This window comes from Diaphorina citri, unplaced genomic scaffold (genome assembly GCF_000475195.1).
Source record: "Diaphorina citri unplaced genomic scaffold, Diaci psyllid genome assembly version 1.1 scaffold2, whole genome shotgun sequence".
NCBI classification, from domain to species: domain Eukaryota; kingdom Metazoa; phylum Arthropoda; class Insecta; order Hemiptera; family Psyllidae; genus Diaphorina; species Diaphorina citri.
Window position 1 is genome coordinate 635,011 of NW_007377441.1, and position 17,217 is coordinate 652,227.

At 34.5% G+C, this 17,217-nt stretch overlaps 1 protein-coding gene across 1 annotated transcript in view; it reads right to left on the reverse strand.

Annotated features, from left to right (window-relative positions):
* LOC103508921 (MDS1 and EVI1 complex locus protein EVI1-A) overlaps positions 1-15,031 on the reverse strand; it is a 166,368-nt gene extending 151,337 nt beyond the window's left edge. Inside the window, exon 1 of the mRNA XM_008473537.3 lies at positions 14,765-15,031. The gene's annotated coding sequence lies outside the window, so the exon portion shown is untranslated. The remainder of the gene's footprint in view (positions 1-14,764) is intronic.
* Between the last annotated feature and the right edge of the window lie 2,186 nt (positions 15,032-17,217).

The following is a 17,217-nucleotide window of genomic DNA, read 5'->3' on the forward strand; positions in this document are numbered from 1 at the left end:
TGTTAACAGATAATAAAACATCTCATAATATACTGATGCTCGGAGTACTTGCTTATTACAGCGGTACCTAGTGCAACACATAATGGTGTTGGTGATAAGCCATCATAACCTCATGCATTATATTTAAATTACTTACCTACATCTTAAAGGCATACTGCAACTACTAACTATACATATTACATTCATACATTAATTTAGTTTGTAAGCTCATTTAATGCAGACTAGGTAACTAAGCAGATTTTTTGTAAGGAATATTATCCAATTGAATGTGGAGTACCCTTGGAATGTGTAGTGCCTCAAAACATCACCTTGATGAAGTTGAACTTGTGTTTTCTGCTTTTTTTTCAAGAAGTTGAAAAAAGTGCACAATATACAAGGTGATTTTATAGTAACACGTGCAGGTATCCCAAACATCAAAAGTCGCAGGATGATCTGGCGTGGCGCAAGATTCACAAGTTGGTTATTACAACTTTACAGACAGATGATATTCATCTGCAAGTAAACAATCACATCTTTCCTAGATCATTTCATCAAAGCATTCCACCACTATGTGAGATATCCCATTGAATACAATAAGTGATCCCATACTAATTGTTGAAGTTTTATGCTCCAAATTAACCCAATTTACCTCGGACCTTCTTCAAATCTCCGAGGCTATCAACAATGCTACGTTTCCTACTAACATACCTATTTCATTCAGGGTTTCGAAAAAAAAAGGAAAAATAGTCATATTCAAGGTATGATGATAACTTCACTTTTGAGTGATACAAAATGGTAAATGAAACATCTCCACCAATACAAATTAATGGTAGTTCAGGCATCTCCACCAATACAAATGGTAGTACAGACATTTCCACCAATACAAATGGTAGTACAGATATCTCCACCAATACAAATGGTAGTACAGACATCTCCACCAATACAAATGGTAGTACAGACGTTTCTCCGATATTTATTATTACCAGGTTTGCCATAGTCGATTTAACACCGTTGACAGCTGAACGTAACCTATCTAGTGATCTCAAAATATTTTCATTGCTATATCAATATAGGTAATCGTGCCACAGTGTGTTGAGTGTAATTCAACAGTCAAGTGGAAATATCAAGCTGCATTTTTGTTCTGATGAAATACTGCTGCTGTGTGGTTTGTGGCTCGGTCATTCTTTCGCAATCGATTATGATTGGAGGTATGTATTTTTGATGGCATGGAAAATTGCTACCGTACCGCCGTTACCTACTGAAGCGGGTTGATGACAGACATTGCCCAACATATTGTCGGTTGTTGGTCTATGTAAAATTGTGAAGGTATTCTCCACAGCACGCTATTTACTTTTAAGTCTGTCTTCTGTCTAGGTATGTTTATACCAATGAGGTAGTTTTATTGTAATTTGAGCTATCGATTTACACTCTTTGAGGAATATACCTAAAGTTTCGACTTAATGTGCCGTGTCGTTAGTTGTTCTACGAAAATCAGCTTTGCCATACGAGAAACATTTTTCTGTGGGTGGGTACCTACCCACAAACATTTAGGTTACAATCCTGGCATCTGTCACCCTGAACCAATTCACTTCCATCGAATCTGGTTTGGCGAGTTACATCACCGAAACTATTGGTGACATCACAGCCTACTATGATACAGTTTCCACAGACCTCATCATCAGAGAGACTGATGATGAAAACCGCAATGTTCTTGAACAACAAAGAGGAAAACAATCGTTGTCTCCGCGGATGACCGAGTTTTCCCATCTGGAAGTGTCTGCTGTTTGCTGGTAGTGTTGTAATATGACTAGGTTCTTTTTTCTATCAAAATATACGCCAAGCAGTGTTATTACAGCAATATTGAGTAACACATAATGGAGCTATTCACTATTTAGTTCTACTTTATTGATAGGCTACATACAGGGTATGTTGAGAAACCTTGAGATCATGATCTTGTGGTTCCTCCTGTGCCGGGGGTTTTATAATTTTATTTTTAGGCAGTAGTGTAGACACCCCGTGATAACATCAAACTTTATAGTGATCTAATTTTGTTACCGGTGGGTATCCTGGTAGATCCATAAAAAATATGTTAGTCAAAACTATATGAAGGACACTGGGAGGAAGAGTGTAATTCAAATTTCGAATAGGCAAATTACCTACTCTTTAGGGACATTATCTTTATTTCTGGAGGAAACGTTACCAGTGTTACTGGATTTCTTTCACGGTGTCTTTGAAAGTCCCATTTTATCACTTGGATCCCAAGACACTTGACTCTACTAGTTCACCATTCAGCACATCACACATGTCACTTAGGTTACGTTCATGAAATATTCTCAATTCTAGGTTAGGAGGCCCAGTGTTCTCATCATACCCGGTCTGAAAGAATCTCTTTGTATTGAAAATGAAAACCAGTAGCAAAATACCTCAGCAATTCACTTACCAAACAATTACCTTACCAACTTGTTGTCAGCAGGTAGACACTTTCCCTATCTGTAGCGTTGTCGCCTTGCAAATTCTTTTTACTTTTTTTATATTAAACATAATTCCATCGTCAGACCGTTGTGTTACTAGGTCACCTTGGAGCATGGACACATTGTTACGCATTATGTTATTATCTCATGCATTATCTTCATGTAACATCTCTTGAGCCACTACCATACCGTGGACCATGCTAGTGTTGATATCTACAGGAATAATTACGGGGTTCATTGCCTTTCTTATCTGGGGTTCTCGTTCGAGTATTGATAGGGGTTGTTGTGGTCAGCATCGGTGAGCCCTTTCTTCCTCTTGTTCAAATTTTAGGACTTTTCTTCTCTGTACACCACGGTACTTGGTTATCAAATTTGTAAAATCAGAAATGATTGAATAGGTTCAATTGTTGCTTTGTGAAATATCTTTTTGATAAGACATTTGATACATTTGAAGATTTGAACTTTTTCTTTACTGACCGTTGTGTTACTAGGTCACCTTGGAGCATGGACACATTGTTACGCATTATGTTATTATCTCATGCATTATCTTCATGTAACATCTTGAGCCACTACCATACCGTGGACCATGCTAGTGTTGATATCTACAGGAATAATTGCCTTTCTTATCTGGGGTTCTCGTTCGAGTATTGATAGGGGTTGTTGTGGTCAGCATCAGTGAGCCCTTTCTTCCTCTTGTTCAAATTTTAGGACTTTTCTTCTCTGTACACCACGGTATTGCTTATCAAATTTGTAAAATCAGAAATGGTTCAATAGGTTCAATTGTTGCTTCGTGAAATATCTTTTTGATAAGACATTTGATACATTTGAAGATTTGAACTTTTTCTTTACCAACACTTCACTGCTAGTTATGAATTCCAGATTGTTTTTTCAAGAAGTCTCCAACAGATATGAGCGTTGATAAATTCATATTTCCACTGGTGTGGATACATTTATAGACTATACAGTGTACTTATAGGTACTGTTCTAATGTACATATTAGAGTCAATAATAATTTCTGCATTATGGATAACCACAGTACCATTCATAGATTTGCATACATAAAATTTTACACGCTAAAGATTTAAAATAGTTCACTTCAACCACAACCTCTGCCTACACTTTTGTACTTGATCCAAATGATGGTTTGCCAGTGGAGAACGTGTACATTGCCTGGGTCATCCGTTGCATGTCTTGCACCAAATGTAGAAGGAACTCCCGTTGTGAACATCCATGAATGATGAGCCAGAAACGCAAAAAACGTTTAGTTAGAGAGATGCCCCCGTAGGTATAGTCGTTTAATATCAACTTCTGGTGACAATTTTTTATATCAGCAATAAGAATAACTTATGGAAGGATGTCATCTGTTAAAGCGGATACATTTCTGTAGGTATCGTATGTCATTTAAATTTCGTATCTTCTTCGTTTGTGCATTGTTAATTTTTATTGAATTTTAAGAACTTCGAGTTTTTTGCATTTTGAAGACGTGAAGAAGAGAGTGTGGGCATGTTCTAAGAAAATATTTTTGCATAAATTATTTCTGCTTTATTAAATTTTGTTTGGTAAATATAATTTGATACTTCTTCATGGTATTGTGCCTCTAACCCACCAAATCTAAGTTTTTTTTTTAACTTTAGTCTCTTGAAACTTGATATTTTCCTCAAAATAAAATCATCACTGCATGAATGTGTCAAGTGATATTTTTTTGCGAAATCTCCCACCATTTTTTCAACACTTTTTTTTCACTCTAGAATGATGTGCGAATAAAACCTAGTAGCGATCTTGTCATCACTTTATCAAACGTGACATCAGATACTTTCGATTTTTTTTTTTTAATCTTGATTCTTTGAAAATTATTTCAACAATCCACCCAATAGTACTCGTACTTCTTGGTTTTTTGTCTTTTTGTGCCCAGTGTGGGATATCTCGATACCGCCTTCGGGCAATACCCAGAAATCCATATCATTTATGACAAAATATAATCCACCCAATAGTACTCGTACTTCTTGGTTTTTTGTCTTTTTGTGCCCAGTGTGGGATATCTCGATACCGCCTTCGGGCAATACCCGGAAATCCATATCATTTATGACAAAATATGTAGGAATGTCAACCGAAATATCAAAATTGGTATCCTCGTGAGAATTATGGCACTCCGGTTTGATTTATACAGGGTGCGGTTAAAGTTCAAGGGCATATTTCTATGTTTGAACTGTTTTAGTTTACGAGTCGAGAGTCGATACTGCGATACTTACTTCTATTTTATTGTTACCTTAGGAACTGTTATAGGTGGTATTACCATACTAGGTAAATTACTACATATTTCTATCTTCTCAATAGGTCTGGATAGAATTGTAATAATCTCTATGAAATCTATGAACCCTATAAAAAATTACATTGGATTGCAGTGTATGTACTTATTTTCTAAAAAAAAAAAAATCCTTTTCTATGTCCATTTCCCATTCCCTACCAATCACTTCTATGTATTTTGCAGTTATTTCGAGAAAATTGAATTTCATTTCAATTAAAACATCATCCTCACTGTCGTTACTCACTTCATAACGGTTACCATCAGGTGACAGAATTTCACATGACCCTGTCTCCCCGTATCAGCTTATTGTTGTGAGATCTCCTCTTACATGTGACAGTGGATCATATTTGTGTTATGTCTGTGATCAAGTTGATCTTTATTCGGATTGGCTTTGACTACTTAATCTTGAGACAGGATGTTGAACTTGAAACCAATACCCACTGATGGCCATTGATCACAAAGCAGCTCGGTGGTAATATACATAATCAATATACCTAATATTATAATCACAATACATCAGAACATGAGTTACTACAAGAGTTATAAGACAAACAGGCTTTGGGTCTTGGCTTTATTTCATTGAATATCTTATCATATTTTGGGGTCTCACCATATTTGTCAATAGGAGAACTGCATCTTACATGCAAGGGAGAAAAAGAAGATAAAATTCCATGATTTGCCGGGTACTCTAACTAGTTTTCTCTTAATAATAAAATTGTAATTTCACATGAGCGTATTGTGCTCGGGGCGGCTTGGTACTCACCGAAGGCGAAGTAAGATTTAGAGGAGGAATGGAAATTAAACCATTCCCCTTTATCCTCAAAAAAAAAAAGCCCCAACCTGCCTGTAACCATTGCTATTAGCAATGTTTCTGTGAAAAACATGAACAGAACGTAAAGTAAAGATGTCTACGACAAAGCCCATAAATCTGTAAGTATTCTGTACTTCCATTACATGTGAGAATGATCTTTATTGTTCCATTGATCCTCGATTTGATTAAAACTTGGAGTGTTCTTAAAGAGGCTGACATAGTTTAAATGTTTGAACTTTATTTGTTCAACATCTGTCTTGAAATCATACTCTCCCAATGTTAGATGTTAGTCCAAAGAAAATCATCTATATTTTCCTTGTTTTTCACATACTAATATAAGTAGGTATGTATGAAATGTCAATTTGTTTTTACCATCTTTGAAGCAAAGCACCCCTCCTGATTTGGTTCAGACATAGAAATGCTGGAATGTCAAATGCATGTTACGTTGTGGATAGGAGATTGTAAAGAAGTGACTGCTCAAGTTGTTAATAGTTGAATGGTTTCAATAGTTGAGATTAGACATTGTTCATCATTTTGAATGGTTAGTTCTGGTACTTCACAATGAACTGATTCCAGTCCATCACGTAATTACGAAATCCAAAATCCAAATATCATTCCAATTTCATTTCATAATAAAATATAATATTCCTTACAAAAAATCTGCTTAGTTACCTAGTCTGCATTAAATGAGCTTACAAACTAAATTAATGTATGAATGTAATATGTAGGTATAGTTAGTAGTTGCAGTATGCCTTTAAGATGTAGGTAAGTAATTTAAATATAATGTATGAGGTTATGATGGCTTATCACCAACACCATTATGTGTTGCACTAGGTACCGCTGTAATAAGCAAGTACTCCGAGCATCAGTATATTATGAGATGTTTTATTATCTGTTAACAATTATGTGTTCTTATCATCTTCTTATATCATCGCACACTGATCCTTAACTACAAGCATGCTAGACATTGGTCAGGGCTTCATAAATATATCGATCTGATCTTACGTAAACATTTCACAGGTTGCAACATTTAGGCGTAGTCTCTGGTCGTGAAAAGAACTGAGACCATTCTTAATTTCCTACTCTGCTTTAGATTTGTCGATTTTAGCACATCAGCACCTTTCATACTTCCAAGGGAACAAGAATAATCGAATGAAAAGGAACGAATTTTGATAAAAAAATCAATTCGATTAAACTAGTTATTGTGAGAATCCTGGCCATCAAAGAACAAATATTTTTCACCCGTGAAACCAATGGGTCTTGGGTCTTGTTGATTCAAATTAATCAGACAAGTATGAATATGAACCCATTGCAAAAAATTGTAAGTAGAAACCTATTTCAGTCAATATTTAGTAAAACTTTCCCCACTTAGGTAGGTACTAGAAAGACAAATTTCGACAAAGTGTGAAATTGTAAGCTACCCAGCGAGAAGTAAGTATCAGACTATCAGAAAAGGGTTAAGCTCATTTGATTTGAGTGCAAACTAAGCTAGGTAGGTATAGAGATATTGGTATTGATATATCTACATAGGTACAGTCCACTCTGTGCTTTAGATAAGTTTCTTGTACAGGACCTTCCAGTAAATCCATCATAGATAAAGATAAGGGTACCTCTAGATGTCTCATCTTGAATTCCAAAGCAACTTTTTTTAGAGCAATTGAATCTGATTTGAGTGCAAACCAAGCTGTATGGATATCTTCTACTCTGTGCTTTACTGATAGTGTTGATAGTCTTCAGATATCTTTCCTCCTTTTGAATCAGCTTCTCAAAGCAACTTTTTTTTTCAGAGCAATTGAAATGAATATTGCTTTGCAAATAAGTTTGCTGATAATGAAACATTGCGTGTAACGAGCTGCAACGCTTGTAGATGAATGTGTTACACATTTGATATTCCAGTTTAGAATTTGAGAGCATCAGCCAAGAACTGGCAGAAAATATCAGATTCCATCTACGAGATGATGGCCAGAGATTAACCCTTACACGCGACTGATGTCAATTTCATTTAATAGACAGGATACCTACCTATAGATAGTTAGATACTAATATTGGGTGGAACTTGTACCAGTAAGTACACATAGCATGAATAAGTAAATGAGGCACATCCACTAATGAGAATGTAAAAGTAGCACATCCACCAATAAGCAGACAATTTCCATGTTTGTTATTTTAGATACATGTTTTATTATTAATTAAGGATAGAGGGAGTGTATTTTTAATAGTAGAGACAATTTTTTAAGACGCCGAAATTTAGTTTTTGCTCAACTAACTACATGCAGTAACGAGTTAACCGAGGTGCAATGTGCATGTAGCTAATATTGATAGATTTCCGACGATAGTGACTTTCTTCTTCTTCTTCCTTCTTCTTTTTCTTCTTCGTCTTCATGAAATCCGATCTCCCTTTTACACCTTTCTGATCTTCGATAAGCATCTCTCGGCTCCATCACCAAGTCTCGTTCTCTTTCTTCTTCTTTTGATTGGCCCGTGTATTTCGGTGTCAAAATGAGAAGAATGTCTCTCGGAGTTTTTTTTAGGTATTCCGAAATTGAAGACGAAATCCTCTTTCGTGTTCTTCTTCCTCTTCTCCTCCTTCTTTTTCTTCTTCTCTTTATTTCCATAAATCGACATTGACAATTGAACAATGTTCATTCGCTTACATGCATTTTTTCGATAAGAAAAATCTTGTTCTGCACGGTCCAAAAATGAGCAAGAAATTGTTTGTATTTAATTTGCTTGTTTTGTTGTTACTTTTTTGACTAATTAAAAAGTGATGTTCTTCAAAACCCGACCAACTCGTGTGATGACCACTTAGGTATGAAACAAGATCGCTCAACCCAGGGTTTACCTATTACGAGAGTATTTGACTATTTAGTTTGAGTAAGTTTATGAAGTACAAAAAGTTACCTGAACTGAAAATAAAGAGTGAGCTAACAGGCAAATAAATTCATCACATTGGAGATTCGAAAAAAAAGAATACCAATATAAGAGCTATAAACCCGAAGAGCATTAAATGTGATCTAATTAAATAGTGACCTCTCCAAATCTGACTAAAGGTATTATGAGATGTTATACAGAGAGTAACTGAGAAGCTCATGAAGGAATACAGATTTATGAGGGACGATTCTCTGGAAATCGAATCATACAGGCTGTCTATTTGGAAAAATATAACCTAACAGGAATATATTAGTTTGTGATATTATGTGATGCTACCAAAAAAGAAATCTACAGAATTGTTGGGGTTTGACATATTATTAAATCCATTACTGTATAGACTTGTAGTAATTTAAAAGTCAATAAATAATTGGTGGCACTATATGAAAATGTCTGCCACTCTGTCTGAAACGACCAGAAAGAGTGAATGAACTGTTACAACCTGTGTGCCTGGAGAGAACAAAAAAGATCAAAAAATAATAAAATCGATCAAGAAGGTTGTCACAATATTTATTTAAAACCGAAAGAACCTCCAGTTAAAAACTAGTCTAAAATTTGACATGATTTTGCAATTTCGGAAGAAGAGAAGAAAAAACATACAACTTGTTTGATAGAAGTTGTTTTTTTCTTCTTGATTCCGAACTTGTATTTTTATAAACGGTAGTTTGGTTCTGCTTTAATTTCTGTTAAATTCGAGCATCTAAATTAATTAAAAAAGTGTCTAATTAAATTAACAAGAAGTCGTCGAATAACTTGCTACCTCTCTGGTCTCTCATCCAATTAAATCAAAAAGTTGTAACTCAAAGTCTGCGATGACAGAGGGGACCAATGTCGAGTTCTTCAAATTAATTTATATTGGCGTTAGAGCGGCACTCACTAATCCATTAGTCAGTCGCAGAGTTAACAGTTCTTGTATATTATCCTCAATAAGTTTGTAGGTTCTAATCTGGTGTTATCACAATCATAAATATCAAAAAATGTGCTCAAAGTCTGCGATGACAGAGGGGACCAATGTCGAGTTCTTCAAATTAATTTATATTGGCGTTAGAGCGGCACTCACTAATCCATTAGGTAGTCAGTCGCAGAGTTAACAGTTCTCGTATATTATCCTCAATAAGTTTGTAGGTTCTAATCTGGTGTTATCACAATCATAAATATCAAAAAATGTGGTAACACTGAGGACACTTTAATGAAGTATGAAACAATTTCGGCTGCTGTACTCAAGGTTTCATGTCCGTGCAGCAAACTTGTTTGGACATTAAGTACGTTAACATACGTACATAGGTAATATTATGCAGAATAAAGTAAATTAAAAATTAACGAAGTAGGTACCTTGATTTAGTAGAAGGAACTCCCGTTGTGAACATCCATGAATGATGAGCCAGAAACGCAAAAAACGTTTAGTTAGAGAGATGCCCCCGTAGGTATACTCGTTACATATCAACTTCTGGTGACAATTTTTTATATCAGCAATAAGAATAACTTATGGAAGGATGTCATCTGTTAAAGGTAACTAGATTCCTACTTGGAGCAGATCCTGTAATCGCAGCACAAGTCCAGTCGAAGCTTGGCGGAACGAAATGTTCCTGTCAGCTCCTCGTGTCTTCGCTTTGGACTTGCAGACTTGCAAAGCAAATTTTGTAACGCTGTATTTTAGAATCATGAAAGTTACAAGTCTTTGAATTGCTCCCGGTTTGAGCTGATGTTCTGTTCAATTTATATATTTCACTCATTTCAAAAGTCCGCCAGGAATGTGAGAAAAAAAAAATCGAAAGCAGAGATGCACATGCGTCAATATAGGGATTGTAGAGTTTTCGTAAGTGGTTTTTACTAGAGAAACCTTTCTTTTTGGAATATCATTTATAACACCATTATCGAAACAAAAAGTATTGTATAAGTGAAGAAAGTTGTAAATTTCACTTTCAATTTCAAACCGTTTCTACGATTTTGATGAGATTTGGCGGGCATGTTTATAGGATTTTCGGCTCGATCAGGCCTATTTAAATCTCATAGATACAAATGAACATCAAAAGTCACACTATCGTTAGCGTAAATAATTACCTGTTTTGTATGTACATAAGTAGTATATATGTAGTAACACAGAACGTGATTACCTCTGAGTACGTTTTTTCTCAAGTAAATTCTCAGAACGATCTGAAGAACTTGTTCATAAATACGGGTGTTAGAAACAATCTTTGAGTATTCCATCTTTTGGCATTATATCTACATTGCTCACTAACAACTGTGCTGCAAGTCTGTGCATCCTCCTGATCTCATTTATTATTTAAAAGAGATCCACATGTCACAAGAACATTTAAAGAACATCAATATATTGGTACTTGAAGATTTATCTGCAGTCAAATATATCTTCATATTAGAATACTTCTCTTATCACATTGTTCTCTATCCACTTTCTGCCTCGATTTTGTATTGTTAAAGTATATAGCAGTCAAATATATCTTCATATTAGAATACTTCTCTTATCACATTGTTCTCTATCCACTTTCTGCCTCGATTTTGTATTGTTAAAGTACCTATATATATATAAAAAAAATCCATACCTTCTTCTATGTTGCTAATAAGAATTGCTAGCGAAGTACGCGACTACTGTTTATCAGATGTATCATGTTTATCTGGGCACAAATCAATTCCACAAATCCAAAGTCAGTTCTGTTGGTATTTATGTGTCTTTAATTGCATGCGTGTCCGAGTAGATTGAAAGCCTTCAAAAGATAGCCAATGTTTTCAATCAGATATTTGAGCAAGATTAAACATTCTGCAATGCAAGAACATATTACTTTTTGGATTTAGCTTTTGAATGAAAGTTCAACATGAGTCTGAATGACCTATGTAAGATGCAGCTAGTAGATTACACATTTTTAGGGCTTTTTTGCTGTGACTTGTGACATGCATCATTATGATAGGCAATGTTTCAGTAAATTCGGATGATCACCAAATTCTCTGATGCTTGGTTCGATAATACCAGCTATTAGAACCATTCTCAGAGTGATATAGTTGTATCACTCGCGTTTTTCTTTAGGATTATTTTTCTTTTGTTTCCTCAGGTATTTTATTACTTCCTTGGTCAATCAATTTTTCCAATAATAGGATTATTAAAAAAAAAATCCAATCAGAATGAAATGGCAAACCATGGTACAAAACAAGACAACACTATTTTTATGTGTCTGCTACTTATTTATCTGCTGTGTGTAGGTACTAATCACAATAACAAGATCCACTTTTTTCTCTTAGGTAATTCAACAGTATTTGAAATAAAAATAAAAAAAAAAAGATGTTCTTTCTTGTTGGAATGTCTATAATGAATAATAACAATTAAATCGTTTGTTTTTATGATTCTTCTTCTTTTTAATATAGGTAACTACAGAGCAGGGGTCGTAATTTTATCTTTTTTATTTGATTGAAGATGATGTTCTTGTTTAATTGTAATTTATTTTTCTTTCCTTCGAGAGATTTATGTACTTTCACAAGTAAGTTACCTACCTTGTTATTGAATATTGGGAGAAATATGTTCTTATTAATTTGCAATAAAATTATTGTATATGCCTCTATAATATTTGGCGTGAAAGGAAAAGTGCCTGACTGTTATGTCATTGTTATGCTATACATAAATCGATACATTTTTTCTTCTTTTTATGTTGAATGCACTTCTTTCCACAGTTTTCCAAAGATAAAATTACAAAACATGCCTAATAATTTTCATGATAACCCACGCATTAGTGAATTAATGTTTGGTGCTTTGGGGTACCTACAAATACAAAAGTGTCAGAATTTAATAAAATCACATTAAAATTTAGAACTTGTTAAAAGACATAAAATTATAAAACTAAGGGACGGAAAAAAGTAAAAATAAATACCTCTTTTTTTTACACGGAAGTAAATAAATAGGTAACCAAGTAGTAAATTAAATATCTATAATAAAATTATTATTTCATGATGGTAGATTAAATATTCAGACTAATTAAATGGGATTAACAAGTGATTTAAATTAGAATAATGAGACCCGATATCGCTAAATCTTTGTCCTTAAACCTTTTATAGTACCTACCTAAAGTTTAGGTATGTGTGTACCCAACTTTAAAGTAGGTAGTATTTTATTTAATGAGTTTTTTTGTTTGTAAAATTATTTTAGGGAAATTTTATGGAGCTTTTTCCTTGAGGGGGAGGGGATAAGCATGAATTATGAACAGAACTTGACCCCAAGAATCTTTCAGTCAAGGAGATCTCAAGGTAAGTTGATAAATATATTGGGATTGTGCCCGTTGTTAACTTCCTTCACCCTGACCGGCCCTGATTAAGATCATAATAGACTATATCAAAGCAACTTTTTTTTCAGAGCAATTGAAATGAATATTGCTTTGCAAATAAGTTTGCTGATAATGAAACATTGCGTGTAACGAGCTGCAACGCTTGTAGATGAATGTGTTACACATTTGATATTCCAGTTTAGAATTTGAGAGCATCAGCCAAGAACTGGCGATTAAACATTCTGCAATGCAAGAACATATTACTTTTTGGATTTAGCTTTTGAATGAAAGTTCAACATGAGTCTGAATGACCTATGTAGATGCAGTTAGTAGATTACACATTTTTAGGGCTTTTTTTTGCTGTAACTTGTGACATGCATCATGTTTCAGTAAATTCGGATAATCACCAAATTCTCTGATGCTTGGTTCGATAATACCAGCTATTAGACCCATTCTCAGAGTGATATAGTTGGTATCACTCGCGTTTTTCTTTAGCATTATTTTTCTTTTGTTTCCTCAGGTATTTTATTACTTCCTTGGTCAATCAATTTTTCCAATAATAGGATTATTAAAAAAAATTCAATCAGAATGAAATGGCAAACCATGGTACAAAACAAGACAACACTATTTTTATGTGTCTGCTACTTATTTCTCTGCTGTGTGTAGGTACTAATCACAATAACAAGATCCACTTTTTTCTCTTAGGTAATTCAACAGTAATTGAAGATGTTCTTTCTTGTTGGAATGTCTATAATGAATAATAACAATTAAATCGTTTGTTTTTATGATTCTTCTTCTTTTAATATAACTACAGAGCAGGCGTCGTAATTTTATCTTTTTTATTTGATTGAAGATGATGTTCTGGTTTAATTGTAATTTATTTTTCTTTCATTCAAGAGATTTATGTACTTTCACAAGTTAGTTACCTACCTTGTTATTGAATATTGGGAGAAAGATGTTCTTATTAATTTGCAATAAAATTATTGTATTTGCCTCTATAATATTTGGCGTGAAAGGAAAAGTGTCTGACTGTTATGTCATTGTTATGCTATACATAAATCGATACATTTTTTCTTCTCTTTATATTGAATGCACTTCTTCCCACAGTTTCCCAAAGATAAAATTACAAAACATGCCTAATATTTTTTATGATAACCCACGCATTAGTGAATTGATGTTTGGTGCTTTGGGGTACCTACAAATACAAAGGTGTTATCGAGGAATTTAATAAAACCACATTAAAATTTAGAACTTGTTAAAAGACATGAAATTATAAAACTAAGGGACGGAAAAAAGTAAAAATCTAAAAATAAATACCTCTTTTTTTTACACGGAAGTAAATAAATAGGTAACCAAGTAGTAAATTAAATATCTATAATAAAATTATTATTTCATGATGGTAGATTAAATATTCAGACTAATTAAATGGAATTAACAAGTGATTTAAATTAGATTAATGAGACTCGATATCGCTAAATCTTTGTCCTTAAACCTTTTATAGGTAAGTACCTAAAGTTTAGGTATGTGTGTACCCAACTTTAAAGTATTAGGTAGTATTTTCTTATTTAATCAGTTTTTTGCTTGTAAAATTATTTTAGGGAAATTTTATGGAGCTTTTTCCTCGAGGGGGAGGGGATATTAGGTGTGGACACTTCTTTGACATTTTTGATATCTTTCCAAATGAAGTAAAAAAAAAAAAAAACTCGACAATCGAGAGATTTTCATATCGTTTTAATTTTCATATTACATGATCGATAATATCGTTGGAATTATTTTGAAAATATTGGAACTTTCAGGGTAATTAGCAGAATGACATTGTTCTTGTATCAGTTACGTTTCCGGGTTTGATAGGTATGACTATTTTGTAATGGTATCTAGCTCTAAAAGTACTTAATATAAAATAATAAATTAACAAGCCATTATTAAATTTGAAGAGTGTCGTGTTTTCTGGAAATAGTGCATATTGGTTATTCTATGGCAGAAGCTAATGAAGAGTTCTACTTACCTGTATGTAGAGAAGATAAGTGATAATCCGATAATAACACAGAGGCAGGTTGATGATATACACAATATTGTCAAAGTGAAATAATTATAGATTCTTAAACTAGAAATATTAATTTACACAATATAATACACAGAAAATTTCCACAATCAATATTGATCCATCACAATTTTAACCAACACTATTGATAAAATGATTTTATTTTCGAAATAATTTCGAAATAAAATAAATTAAAATTAATTATTAATTATCTATTTATAGATATCCATAACAGATATTTGGGTTTATCTAATTAAATATATTTGCACAATTTTTAGGTGTAAAAATAATAATAATATTATAATTTGCGAACAACACGCATCACAGTCACTCGAACAAGAACACAAGTTTGTTTGATTTTTGTTTTGAATTAATTATGATGATGGTAGTAATAAAAATTAAGATAATTGTCACAGCATCTTCAAGATCCTCAACAATTGTCGCACACAACTGAACAATCACTATCTCCAAGTCACTTTTACTGTTACAGTTTCAGTGGCAACCCCTTCCAGTAGGAACCGTTAGGTAGGGACCTCCCTCAGGACCTTGTGGAGCCCCTCCTTACTCTTACTTTCGGTCGTGATGTTTGGCACACGCCAGCATCTTCTCACTCACAAGTCCCGATAACAAATGAACAACCATAGGCAAGGGGAGATTTTAGCGAGCTCGAGGTAGGAAATAGATCCCCTTCTTCCATGGAGTGACTTATCGCCTCGGGACGAATGCCCTAGTTCTGTCACATCTGTACTTTCTTTCTCTCTCTTTCGCGTTACTTCTGTCTCAAGGAGGTGGAGCGAAATGGAAAGTAGAGTGGGGGAACTTACAACGGGTCTTGCTCTTCTTCTGCTAGTGTGCTGGAGAGTGGGGTCTCTGTGGAGTAGAGTCGATAGGTCTGCAGTTCTGCCTGGAACTTGTACTGCTACGCTGATGTGTATCTCCCTCTGCTCTGGATTCTCATTTCAACTCGTGAATATCTCGACATTTTTTTTAATTTGATAATTGACTCGATAGTTTATTTAGTTTGCAAATCAAGCCCGGGGGGCTTTCCCATCATCTGGAAACTAGTTAATGGATGTAAGAGCTGCTACGAGCTATTTTCAGAAACAAAGAAGCCTAGCTCAAACTAAATTGGATGTGCTGATTTCTTTATTTATTTATTTTTTTAATATATCTGCCAGTCAAAAAGAAAAAAAAATATTTTTCCTACAACAGTTTTTTTTTTTAATTATCTGAAATGAACATCTCCACTCCAACAATAAAATTGGTGGTTTAGGCATCCCCGCCAATACAAATGGTAGTACAGTCATCTCCACCAATACAAATGGTAATTCAGACATCTCCACCAATACAAATGGTAATTCAGGCATCTCCACCAGTACAAATGATAGTACAGACATCTCCACCAATACCTCTAGTTCATGATAAATATAGGTAATAACTTTTTTACTTTTTTTTTCTTCTTGTTTGAAAAGTTCAATTTTTTTCCCCGATAAAAATTGGTTTCTGCACGAATAGAGCACTACTTACTTACATGATGTCTTCATCAACATTTGGAAACATAGGAGTAATATTTTCTATACCTGTCGGCATTTTTTTTTTTTTTTTGCCTGATTAAACCGTTACGAAAATAACATAGATAAGTGAGGATAAAAACTCGTCAAGAGATCGTTTGACATGTTGTGGCGAAATATTTCGCTCACACGTCTAATACCTAGGTAGAGGGAAAAAAAAGTGTCCGTTTTTGGACCGGGCAATATTTTTTACTGATTTTTAGGCCGTCCTTCCTTTATTATTACGATAGTAATAAAAGAAATGGTATAGTGGACGGGCTATTGTATTCGCTTCGGTGTCTGTCAGTCGATCGGTCGGTCTGTCTGTCTGTCCCCATAGAAGGACTTATCCAAGCCTGGTCGACCTATATATCAAATTAAAGGTCTTTTTACCAGGAACACGAAAGTGGTGGTGCAAATTTTGTCCACAGAACCATAAAGCCAAAAAAACACTCTTGGGTTTCAAAAAACCATGTTGGAATCCTTGGAGACATCAGAGAGAGTAGAGGGGTATCAGGAAGAGAGAACCTTCCAATCTGAAATCAGAAGAGAGAATGAGCTCTGTCAAAAATCTAGGTCTAAAGAAACCTCCCCTTGACCCCCTACTACCATTAATGACAGTAGGGGGTCAGGGGAAATGTAGGGGTTGAGGGGAGGTTTCTCCTACATTTCGATCATAGGTTTGAAGATTCCTATTTGGTTATTTGGATAGAAGTTACACTGCCTTCTGTCAAGTTATTAAAAGCTCTAGGTGGTTTGTTCGCGGCATCCGCGGCTTGTTGGCGGTATCCGCGGCTTGTTCGCGGTATCCGCGGTTGGTTCGCGGTATCCGCGGTCAGTTCGCGGTATCCGCGGTCAGTTCGCGGT